Here is a 10682-nt window from a genome sequence, read left to right as displayed (position 1 = left end):
AGGAAAACACTCGTACGGTAACAAATTATGGGCCGGGAATGCATGCACAATTGCCATCAAGAGATCGGTCGGGAACTCTCATGTACCCATCGAACTGTGGGTCGGCAAATAACGCCGACCGACCGCCTGGAGCTAAATGGGCCAAGCGCGCGCAGACGTAAATTTTTAGCTCTAAATTTTGGCCCAGCCCGCGAACCTCACTCCTCTTTCCCTCCAGCTACCCTGAAATCCCTAAATCGCCCACCACGAGCAGCCACTCGCGCCTCCCCCCAACAGCGCGACACTCACTGTTCTCTCCGGCCGGCCGTTGCACCGCGCCGTCGTCCTCCAAACCTCCCGCCGCCCCACACAGCCGATCCCCCACGAGCTCGAACCCTATCCTCGACCAAGGTGCTCCATCCCCACCCTGTCACCAAGGACTCCGGCCTCGTCGTCGTCCTAGGCACCGGGTAGATCCTGGCGAAGACCAGGCTCAACCAGTGTCAGAAGCTCCTGTCGGACGTGGCGGGGTGCTGCTCCACGCCATCTTGCTTCTCCACCGCCGCCCCCGCATCATCCTGCCTCTCCACTAGTGCCCCCACACCGGCCTGCTCCCCCGCCGTCGTCGCCCACTCCCTGCTGCCGGTGCCGGCGATTTCCCACGGTGAGGCAACTCCCTCCCCCTTACCCCTCTCCCTTTCTCGAACCTGACAAACAAATTCATCTCCCAGATCGAAACACATCAGCACCGGCAGGTTCTTCTTCAGAAGGCAGACATCTAGCATCCATCTTCAAGAGACCACATCCATTTGATGTGCAACCACAATCTAGTGAGTTTCTCTGCCCCAAGTCCTGACGACCTCCTTATCTGTGGATGTCAAAAGATGTGTGTTGTTTTTGCAACTGTGCAATGACTGGTGAGGCAACTCTCTGAAAAATCCTTCAACATTATGTTTCTTCGTCTGTGATTTAGTGCACTGTATGTGTTTGTTTTCTATTTAGAAAACATTATGTCAGATTTGTTGGTATATGACTCGAACTAATTTCAGTTTTAGAAGAATTTTGTTCATAAGATGTGGTGTGTCAACGCTCTTTTTTCTTTGTTTCAGTATATGGTGTTGTGATTTAGTAGCTTGGAGCCTGGCACTTTTCAAAACTTACGTGAATACCCAAAACGATAAAAGAGCAGGAAATGGTGGCTAGAAAACATATCTTTTTAATAAAATTGACGAGCTCAATGTCCACGTAATGCTTTGTCTATAACTAATTTGGCTGCTAGATTTTTTTGAAGTTGTTAGACTGAAGTTTGATGGTTATATATTAGGTAATGCTTTGTCTATAACTAATTTGGCTGCTAGATTTATTGAAGTTGTTAGACCGTATTTTGATGGTTGTTGATTAGAGCTAAAGAACAATATGTACTGAACAATAAAGAACAATATGTACTTTTTCTCTTAACAGAGCTTCTCTAAGCTTTTCTAATATGATATCCTAGTTTATTCCTAGTAGCTCCCAGCCAATGCAGTTTGTGAACAAGTACTGAATATTTTGTTTAGGCTTTGGTTCTTATGTGATTTTTTTCTTCAGAAAACTAGCTACACCGTGGGCGTTTATCTTCAAGTCATTACCCATCTAACGTGCTTGTTGCAGCCGCTTCGGTGAGTTTCTGCTCCCCATGCATGTATCGAGGCCCTCCTTATGTGTGGATGCAATTAATGTATACACTCCCTTCTCACATTTTGGATTTTCCTTAAACATAGATCATGCATGTTGATTGCTGAAGTAGATTACTTTAGTATTGCAAGAGTTTTCGCCTACATGTGACATCTGAACTAGCAGTTTTGTGTAGTACAGTCTCTTTTAAAGCTTTGAAATTTCCATTGCAGCCATCAAAGCCTATTCACCCTACGATTTAACTTCTAGATATTTCTTATGGTAATCATAATCCAATTAATTATGTTGTTCATGACCATGTACTGCTAGTGCGGTACAATTTGATTCCTTCCTGGGTTAGTGTCTTGCTTACATGCTTGATTGAGTTAAGTGTACAATAAAGAAAGGGGGCCTCAATCTGTTATTTAGATATGTTTTACATCTGCGCTTCTCTGAAATAAATGAAATTTAGTGTTGAGCTGAACCATGCTACTGGGTGAGAGATGGTAAGCATCTTCTCTATGGAACACCATATTTTTCTTTGTTCAATTGGCTATTAAGGTGAGAGAAGATGAATGCTTGGTCTTCCTTGACAAATAACAACTTGTGTTCAACTTGTTTATTTCAGATTTTGATTTCTAATAGTTATTCTTGTATGGAAAATGTGACACCACATGTAAAACCTTGTAGACGAACATTTAAAACACTGCCCAGCAAATGAAGGGTGGAAACAGTACTAACCACGAATGCCACTATTCAAGGGGATGTGAATTATGCCTGGAATCGTGAAAGGTGGGTTATTATGCTTTGTTTGGCTATTAAATCGTCCCTGCAGGATCAAATATATAGATGTGGTATAATTATCCCTGCAGGATCATGCTTGTTTAGCAATAATACATTCTAGGGAAAACAAAAACATGAGATTATACTGATATTATATATGTACATTCATAAAAGGAAAACTTGTGTCTTTGGCCTATTTCTTGTCTCTTTCAATGAAATTTATCAGGTAATTTGGTTATCCTTTAATAAAGTTCCTTGATACTCACTAGCTATTTCTGCTGCTCCTCCTCCTGTGTAGACCATGGGCAATATATATAAATTATGGCATATATGTCATTCCTGGCCATTTGCTATTAATATCATGGCATACTAATCTCAGGTGTTAATCTGAAACTACCACGGTAAATTGTACGGCTGGTATGTCTGAATGTTCATCCAAGAAATAAGCAAAGAGAAAATTGAGTTACATTAAACAGAAAACTCTAATATACTTTCCTAGAGTCTTCTACTTACTACTGTCCAAGTGCTGCAGTTGCATTCCTTGCATTATGTTCCCCTTTCTCCTTGAGTAAAAGGGTTGTGGATATGAAGAACTGTCAAAGTTTCTGTAGTCGCTCTACTGTATTCCTATATTTTTTCCATTTGTACAAAAAACAAAAGCGCCAAATATATTCTTGCCTCTGCCATGTCAGGGGCACTTAGACAAGAAAGTAGATGGTTTTGGATATGAAGGTATAAAAATATAGCAGATCTGAATATCAGCAAAAAAATGCAGAACTTAATTAGTTCCTGGAGCATATAACTAAATGATCATAGATCATCCAGGTCCATAACATGGAAATGCTCTTAGAAAGGTGGTTTACATGGATGTTGTCCTCTATTTGTCTAACCAAAGTATGGCGAATGTTACTACAATGTAGTAGTTACATTGTCGTTCACTTATAGTAGGATAGTCAAATGATTATTTTTCGCTGTTGTTTTTGTGTAAATTTATTTCTTTCTAAAAAATAGGGTACAATCTGGAATATTAGTATATTGGTTCCAGCCTACTTGCTGTAAATGCCTGATTTTGATGGATTTTGTTCATGGCTTTGATTATACAATCTGAAATTTTACCATTTTGGGACGAATTCAACAGAGTATATAGTCCAATACTAATGTTTCAATTACCATGGTGTATTCAGGTCAGACCTAAATACTAGTCTCTGTCCGCCTACCTTGGAAGGGATACCAGGTTAATCTACTTTGGTGTTGAAGCCTCTTTTCTTCTTACTCGTAACTTTTAGGAGCTAAGACGATACTTTTGGGCATTCAGAAAGAGTCACATCTATAATTAGCTATCAGGTAGCTATATCTAGTGTGAACTACTAGAAAACTGTACATCTAGTGAAAGAGTCACATTTATATTTATTTAGCTTCCGGCTCATTTTATCCACTATCTATAAAGTTGTTTGTTTATTTTTTGGAAACAAGTGTTGGAATATTGGCTGCTAGTACCTATGTACAGTAACTTGAGTATATCCCCAGCACACTATATTATCAGCAATCGTACAAAGTAAACGATGCATTTCCTTTCAAATGGATAGACAAAACGTGGACAGAGGGCTTTTATGCCACATCCATGGCTACTACTGGATGTTGATTGGTGGTCTTCATGACCAGAAATGCTAGTTTTGTAGATTAGGTAATTGTATTCTTCTTTCTGCCATTGCGTGTGCACGGTGCACATGTGAATTCTTCCTGCATTCAATTTCATAAATTAATTGAGCATTCTAATAAGGTGGGCTTGTTTAACTTTTGTAGGAAGCAAACATAATGACTCGACTCACAATGAACCATGAAGCCAGCGATCCACATCAACTGAATGTTTTACTTCTCATTTTGTACAACTGATGTCTCATACTTGCTGTCTTTTAGCTGTCCTTTGTTGAACTTGATGTATGGTGTATTGGTGGTTATGTTTAGAACAGAACGAAGTGTATGTATGCGACTATTAGTTAATGGAATGAAAAATGTTTTGGTGCACCTGATGTATGATGTCTCCGTGATTATGCTTAGACCACATGAACTATATGTATGTGACAACCAGTACCATATGTTAGTTAAAGTTGTGATTGGATAAACAAAATGTAAATGAATTTTTGGTCGCATAAGAAAACACCGTCTGATTGTTGGTCGGCGAAACAAAACCTGCCTAACAGTCGGTTGGGAAAGGCTAAAATTAGGGCCAACAGAATGTTGCTCGGGAAAGAATTCCCATCCGATAGTTGGTCGGGAAAGGCCCATGGCTACCCCAACGGACTGTTGGTTGGGAAAGGACCATGGCAAGCCCAATAGATTGGTGGTCGGGAAAGATACACCATAGCCGTCAAGCAGTCGGCCGGGAAGATATGTCGGCCGGGAAAGGGTTTTCCCGTCTGGACTTTCCCCAACAGACACGATCGGTCGGCAATAGTCTTTCCCGACCGACTGTTTGTTGATGGAGGTTGTTTTCCTGACCAACTAGGTTGTTGGGAATGTAGTGTTGTGGTGTAGTGGTTGCGGCGGTGGAAATAGGGTTTCGTGGTGCTCCTGGATGTTTTCAGGGTATATGAATATATATAGAAGGAAGAAGTTGGTCGGTGGAGCCACGAGGGTGGAGGGCATGCCCGGGGGGGTATATGTGCCCCCGCCTCGTGGCCTCCTCATTGGTTGCTTGACGTCTACTCCAAGTCCCACGGATCACGTTTGTTCCAAAAATAACTCTCTCGAAGGTTTCATTCCGTTTGATATTCCTTTTCTACAAAACACTGAAATAGGCAAAAAACAGCAATTTGCACTCGGCCTTGGGTTAGTAGGTTAATCCAAAAAATAATATAAAAGTGTAAAATAAAGCCCATTAACATCCAAAACAGATAATATAATAGCATGGAACAATCAAAAATTATAGATACGTAAGAGACGTATCATATACCATGTGAGGAATAAATCGAATTTAGCTGCACTTAATACATGAGAAACATATACAAGTGATATATTTTCGAGTTCTTAATCGTGCTTGGTTTGGATAAATGAGTTTTCCATGTGGCTTGAATTAATCTGATGAATCTGCAATGTGCTTATTTATCAGCAACATATTTTACTGATAGCATGCGAACCCTTACATAACCTGATGACTAACTACCTTATATGTGTTGCAGGGAAACAATGGGAAGCACTGAGGTTTACAAGATGGTACTAACTATTATACCTTGCCTTTTTTATTCCTTTGCCCCATTTCCAATATAGAGAAGATATTTATGCACATCCTTGTTTTCAGACATTTCAAAGCAGTTCACTGATGATTACCTCTCAAACCACCTCTGTGGTCAGGAGGCGAGGAAAGTTTTCATATAACACTCACGGTTCAATATTGAAGTGTTCTTGAAGAGGTCGAAGGATGGACGGTTAATCATCCACAGGCACTGGCCTAAAGTTGCAAAGACCTTCAACATAAATGACGGCTCAATATTCGCCTTCCGCTTCAGCAGTTTTCCAGATAAGATGCATGTGTATATGTACCGTCTATGATGCTAATATCGAAAGGTTCTAGATGTTGCATGTGAAACTTGGTGCTGGTGCAGTTGTGTAATAGGGTAGCTGAGTGCTGAAGTTATATCGTGTTGTACTCGGATGTATTTCAATTATGAAATCCTGCTTCCTTAATATGGAAATGAAACATATTATGTGCTTAATATGAATGTCAATGAGATTAGTAAATGGATTATTAATAATAGGGTAATTAGCCTGCTAATTGGGTTTTCCTATTGAAACGGTTATTGAGAAAACACCGTGGGCGATGACCTCAGGCAACGCACACAGTTTCTAGGAATAAACCGTGTTGGATCAATGAACAATCACACACGACATTCTCTTGAAAACTGTTTGCGTTACACCACCTTGTGCAATTGTTTTTCTTGGAGTGACTGTTTGGGATGTATATACGAATAGAAACGTTTAGCGGGGACTGACTGTGTGGGATGTACTTACGACCGGAAACGATTTCGCCTGTATAATTGTATTTTTTAGCACTACTGTACGTATAACCGTATTTGGTCGCTCGCCGGTCGCACATGACCTCATTTTGCCGAGCGTGTGTGCCAGGAGGACATATCCCCGACGGTCTCTGGGTTGTGTGGGAAGGACCCCCCTAACGCAGTCACTCACTAGGTGACGGTTCCGAACGCCGCCGTCGAAAGGGGTTAAAAACCGTTTGTATAGCACCTCGTTGTACCTATGATGGGACTTCCCGCGATGGTCCTTGCTGGTGTTTTTTCAGCCCCAGCGGCCTCTGGCCCGCGTCTCTCCGGTGTCCCTAGCTGTCGGTGTCCCCAACCGGACAGCTCCGGCCTCAGCGACTAGGTACCTGCGTTCCTTCCAGTTTGCCTTGCTCGCCGATGCTCCGACGGCTAAGGCCACTGCAGCTTGGATCTGCGTCCCTCCAGTCATCGCTTGCCGGCGTTGCTGGACATCATCGCCCCAAGATTCCCGCGTGGTTCGCCTTGTCGCCCGCCCTACCCTGTACGCCTCAAAGTCTCCCTCTTTTGCCAGATCATATGCTCCCGGGTTCGAAGACGATGCCACCCTCCTACGGCAGGTGCAACCCCACCAACCCCTTCCTGACTTGGTGGTTCCGACCAGCGTTGGCCTCCCCATCTTTGATTCCGGACTCAGCGGCTATGGGATCGCTCAGCTTCAGGCCAAGGAGAGATCCCTGCTCGGCTTGCTGGTGCTGGCAGTGATGGCGCCCGCGGGTGTTGTTTTCCTTCTTGGAGGTGCTGCCAAGGCCTTCAATTGCGCCCCTCTTCGAGCTCAGGAGAAACCCTAGGTCCGGGTTCCTTGGATCGGATAGTGACGGTGTCTCGGCGTCGTATTCCTTCTTGAAGGCACTATCTTGATCGCTCGTGGTGTCCCCGGTTTTGGCTTAGACGATGTTGGAGTTCTCGCTGGCTTGGCATTGCTGCCCTTGGTTCGGGTTTGGTAGGTTTAGCTGTGTTGTATCATCTGTACTGGCTGAGCATTCGTTGTCTCTCTGCTCCGGGTACCATGTACACGCCCGCTGGCGTTCGTGTCATGTGTTGTATCCCTGTGTACTCATTCTAATCCTTCTATCAATGAAATGATACACAAGCTTTGCATATTTGAGAAACGGTCAAGAGTTTTCACCCAGAGCCCAGACACAGGAAGAGGGACTACAATGACACCCACAAGAGAAATCCGACACCCACGAGCATTTCCGGAACACCGAGCTTTCGCCCGAATTCTCACCGACGCCACACAGAGGTACCACGGTCACCTACCCACCCTAAGGACCAACAAACCAGACCTCCAGATAATGATCTAGGAGCTGCCACAGCAGAAGCACCGGGCACATCAGCGCCGCCCATCCCTACATTCCATGCTACCCCACACGACAAAGGAACGTAGCCACCACCGCCACAACAAAGCTCAATGGAGAGCCAACCAGACGAACCGCAACCCATGCTGCCGCCTCGGCATCCAGGACCCAAACCTCACCAGTCACCACTGCACACCAAAGCCAACTACCATACCACGTGCACACCAGCACTGGTAGTCGACAGAATGGCCCCTCATTTACGGACCCACGAGACACCTTGGACTAGGAGCATGTACAACGCTCCACGGTGGACTAGTGCCCCAGCACATCACGTCAGAACAAATGCTCCAGCTCAGCCCAAACTGCTGCTTGCAGAGTGAAGCGGGATCTTGCAGAGAAACCCGCTTCCTCACTCGTAAAAGCCAGCTTTAGAGAGTAAAAACAAGCGGAAGGTGAGCTCACGCATGGGAGACAACTCACGAGAGAGAGCACTAGGTATGAAAAGGCTGAAACGGTGGGTCCCAGTGAGATGATGCCTGCGGTGGAAGCTAGTGGTCTCCAAATAGCTGCTTGATAAAATTTTACCTAGGTGGAGCATGGGGCAGCACTATACAGCTGCCCCCATTGTACATGCCCTAAGGTGCAACTCCCAACGATGCCACCACCAACTGTGGCAGCAACTGGTGACCCACAAATCAGTCTCCGTCGCCAACAGAAGTTAGATCTAGACGAGGAGCGCCCATCCCCACTGACTACCACCCTGCATCGGCTGTGCAAGGGCGATAACCTTGGCTTCAACCCTAACCACCCAGTGAGTGGAAGGAGGCGATGACTCCCCCTAGCCAAGATCACGACCTCTTAGGATGGTAGGCTCCCGTGGTGGGAGAGCCAAGAAGCGGCTACGGAACAGGGCTCCAGATCTCCCACGTACGCAACCGCAATCGCCGGTAGCCGGGATAGCTAGATCTGGCGAGTTGCCTACTAGATCCGCGATGTAGGAGACGAAGGGAGCCCGACCTATGAGGAGGAGAGGTCAATGGCCACGAGAGAAGGAGGTGGAAGGAGATGGTAGGAAGGAGCAGCACAAACCCTGCAGCCGCCCGTCCTAGGTGGCCAAGCAGGCTTTGCCGATGACTCCCGGCGACGACGATAAGGAGCATGGAGGAGGGGGGAGGAGTGAGGGGTGGCGGCGGCGGTCCTAGGTCGCCTCCTGGTTCACCCCTATGGAGCAAAGCGGGGGCTTAGTCGACCAGTGAAGTGGTTGGAGAGATGAATGAATTTTGCTCGTGTGCCACCTGGAGCAGAAGTAAAATTAAAGATAGCATATGGTCTTCTTTTCTTATAACACGCAATCTTGTTGCTTAGCACTGGAGTTGGTCATAAAGTCTTTATTCCGTGCAAAAATATGTTATAAGATTAAATACATATTGGTAGCAAAAGACAATGTCTGTTCATGTGGGTGTGCATATATAGACATGACCGAGGAAGACCAAGCAAGTGTGTGTGTTTTCTCAATAGTCCAGGAGGATCACAGGCTTTCTCTCGAGCTCCTAGTGTTAGCAAAAAGATAGCACAAGAACAGATCATGCTACCTTGAGAATATGGGGTGTTAGTAAAGGATGATGCAAGAAGAGATCAATGCTAGTACCTTGAGATTACGGGAGTAGGAGACATCCAGAAGAGAATGCTTAGTAACAAGGACTAGCTGCGTACTTTGAAGAGTTCAAGTCCGTCGTCAAGGTATCCTTTTACCACAGAGTGTAGCCTGTCATCTTGTGTCGCTCAGAAGGATTGTATCGGGAGATCCTGTACCCGCGCTGGTGTATTCCACCTTATTTTGATATCATTGTAATTGTTTCTACATATAATGTTGAGATGTGTGTTTTCTCGTTTACAATCTCTTATCTAATTGCTCAGGCAATCGGAGAAATACCAAACTAGGCATCACCTCTTTGGTCGTGAGGACCTTACGGCATCTCCAACGGTTACCTATAAATTTCCTTCTGTATCTGTCTGTGAACAGGGGAACCAGTCCGCGGACATGGATGCGGAAGACCGTCATTCTTACATACATTTCAAACTCTTTTTCAATAAATCGTATGAAATTCATGCAAACACGGTCAGTTTTCATTCAAGTTCTAATATAATTCACATAAACAGACGATATTTCGATCGTTTTACAAAAAATATATAAAAACACTAAACGCTATATCGGACGACCACCTCGTAAGCGTGGCCACCCTGTCCTACCACATCATCGTCAATGTTCGTGACGTCGTCGTCGTCTCTCCAGCGATGCAAGGATGCTGGAGGGCCGTCGCTGCCAGACGCTCGTGAAGGAGCCGCTTCGCCTCCTACTGCGCAGTGCGAAGGGCCTCCCTGGTCACTGTCGAAGGAGGGGTGGCGGCGGTCCTAGGCCGCCTCCCGGTTCACCCCTGTGAAGTAACGCGGGGGCTTGGTCGACCAGCAAAGTGGTTGGAAATATGAATGAGTTTGGCTCGTCTGCCAGCTGCAGCAAAAGTAAAATTAAAGATAGCACATGGTCGTCTTTTCTTATAACACACAGTTTCCTTGCATAGCACTGGAGTCGTTCATAAAGTCTTTATTCCATTCGAAAATATCTTAAAAGATTAAATACTGGCAACGTATTGTTCGCAAAAGACAATGTATGTTCATGTGTGTGTATATATAGACACGACCGAGGAAGACCAAGCAAGTGTGTATGTTTTCTCAATAGTCCAGGAGGATCACAGGCTTGCTCTCGAGCTCCTAGTGTTAGCAAAAGACAACACAAGAACAGGTCAATGCTACCTTCAGAATATGGGATGTTATTAAAAGATAATGCAAGAAGAGATCAATGCTAGTACCTTGAAATTAAGGGAGTAGGAGACATCCAGGAGAGAATGCTTAG

General features: G+C 44.9%; 1 long non-coding RNA gene across 1 annotated transcript; it reads left to right on the top strand.

Annotated features, from left to right (window-relative positions):
• The first annotated feature begins 236 nt into the window (after positions 1-236).
• LOC125525952 lies at positions 237-4679 on the top strand. The gene is made up of 6 exons (XR_007291482.1): positions 237-643; positions 711-809; positions 1567-1637; positions 2323-2424; positions 3600-3649; positions 4219-4679. It is a non-coding gene; the product is annotated as an uncharacterized LOC125525952 (long non-coding RNA).
• Positions 4680-10682: the final 6003 nt, after the last annotated feature.

Source organism: Triticum urartu, chromosome 7 (genome assembly GCF_003073215.2).
Source record: "Triticum urartu cultivar G1812 chromosome 7, Tu2.1, whole genome shotgun sequence".
NCBI classification, from domain to species: Eukaryota; Viridiplantae; Streptophyta; class Magnoliopsida; order Poales; family Poaceae; genus Triticum; species Triticum urartu.
Note: the sequence above shows the minus strand (reverse complement) of the source record. Positions and strands in the feature narration are given on the sequence as shown.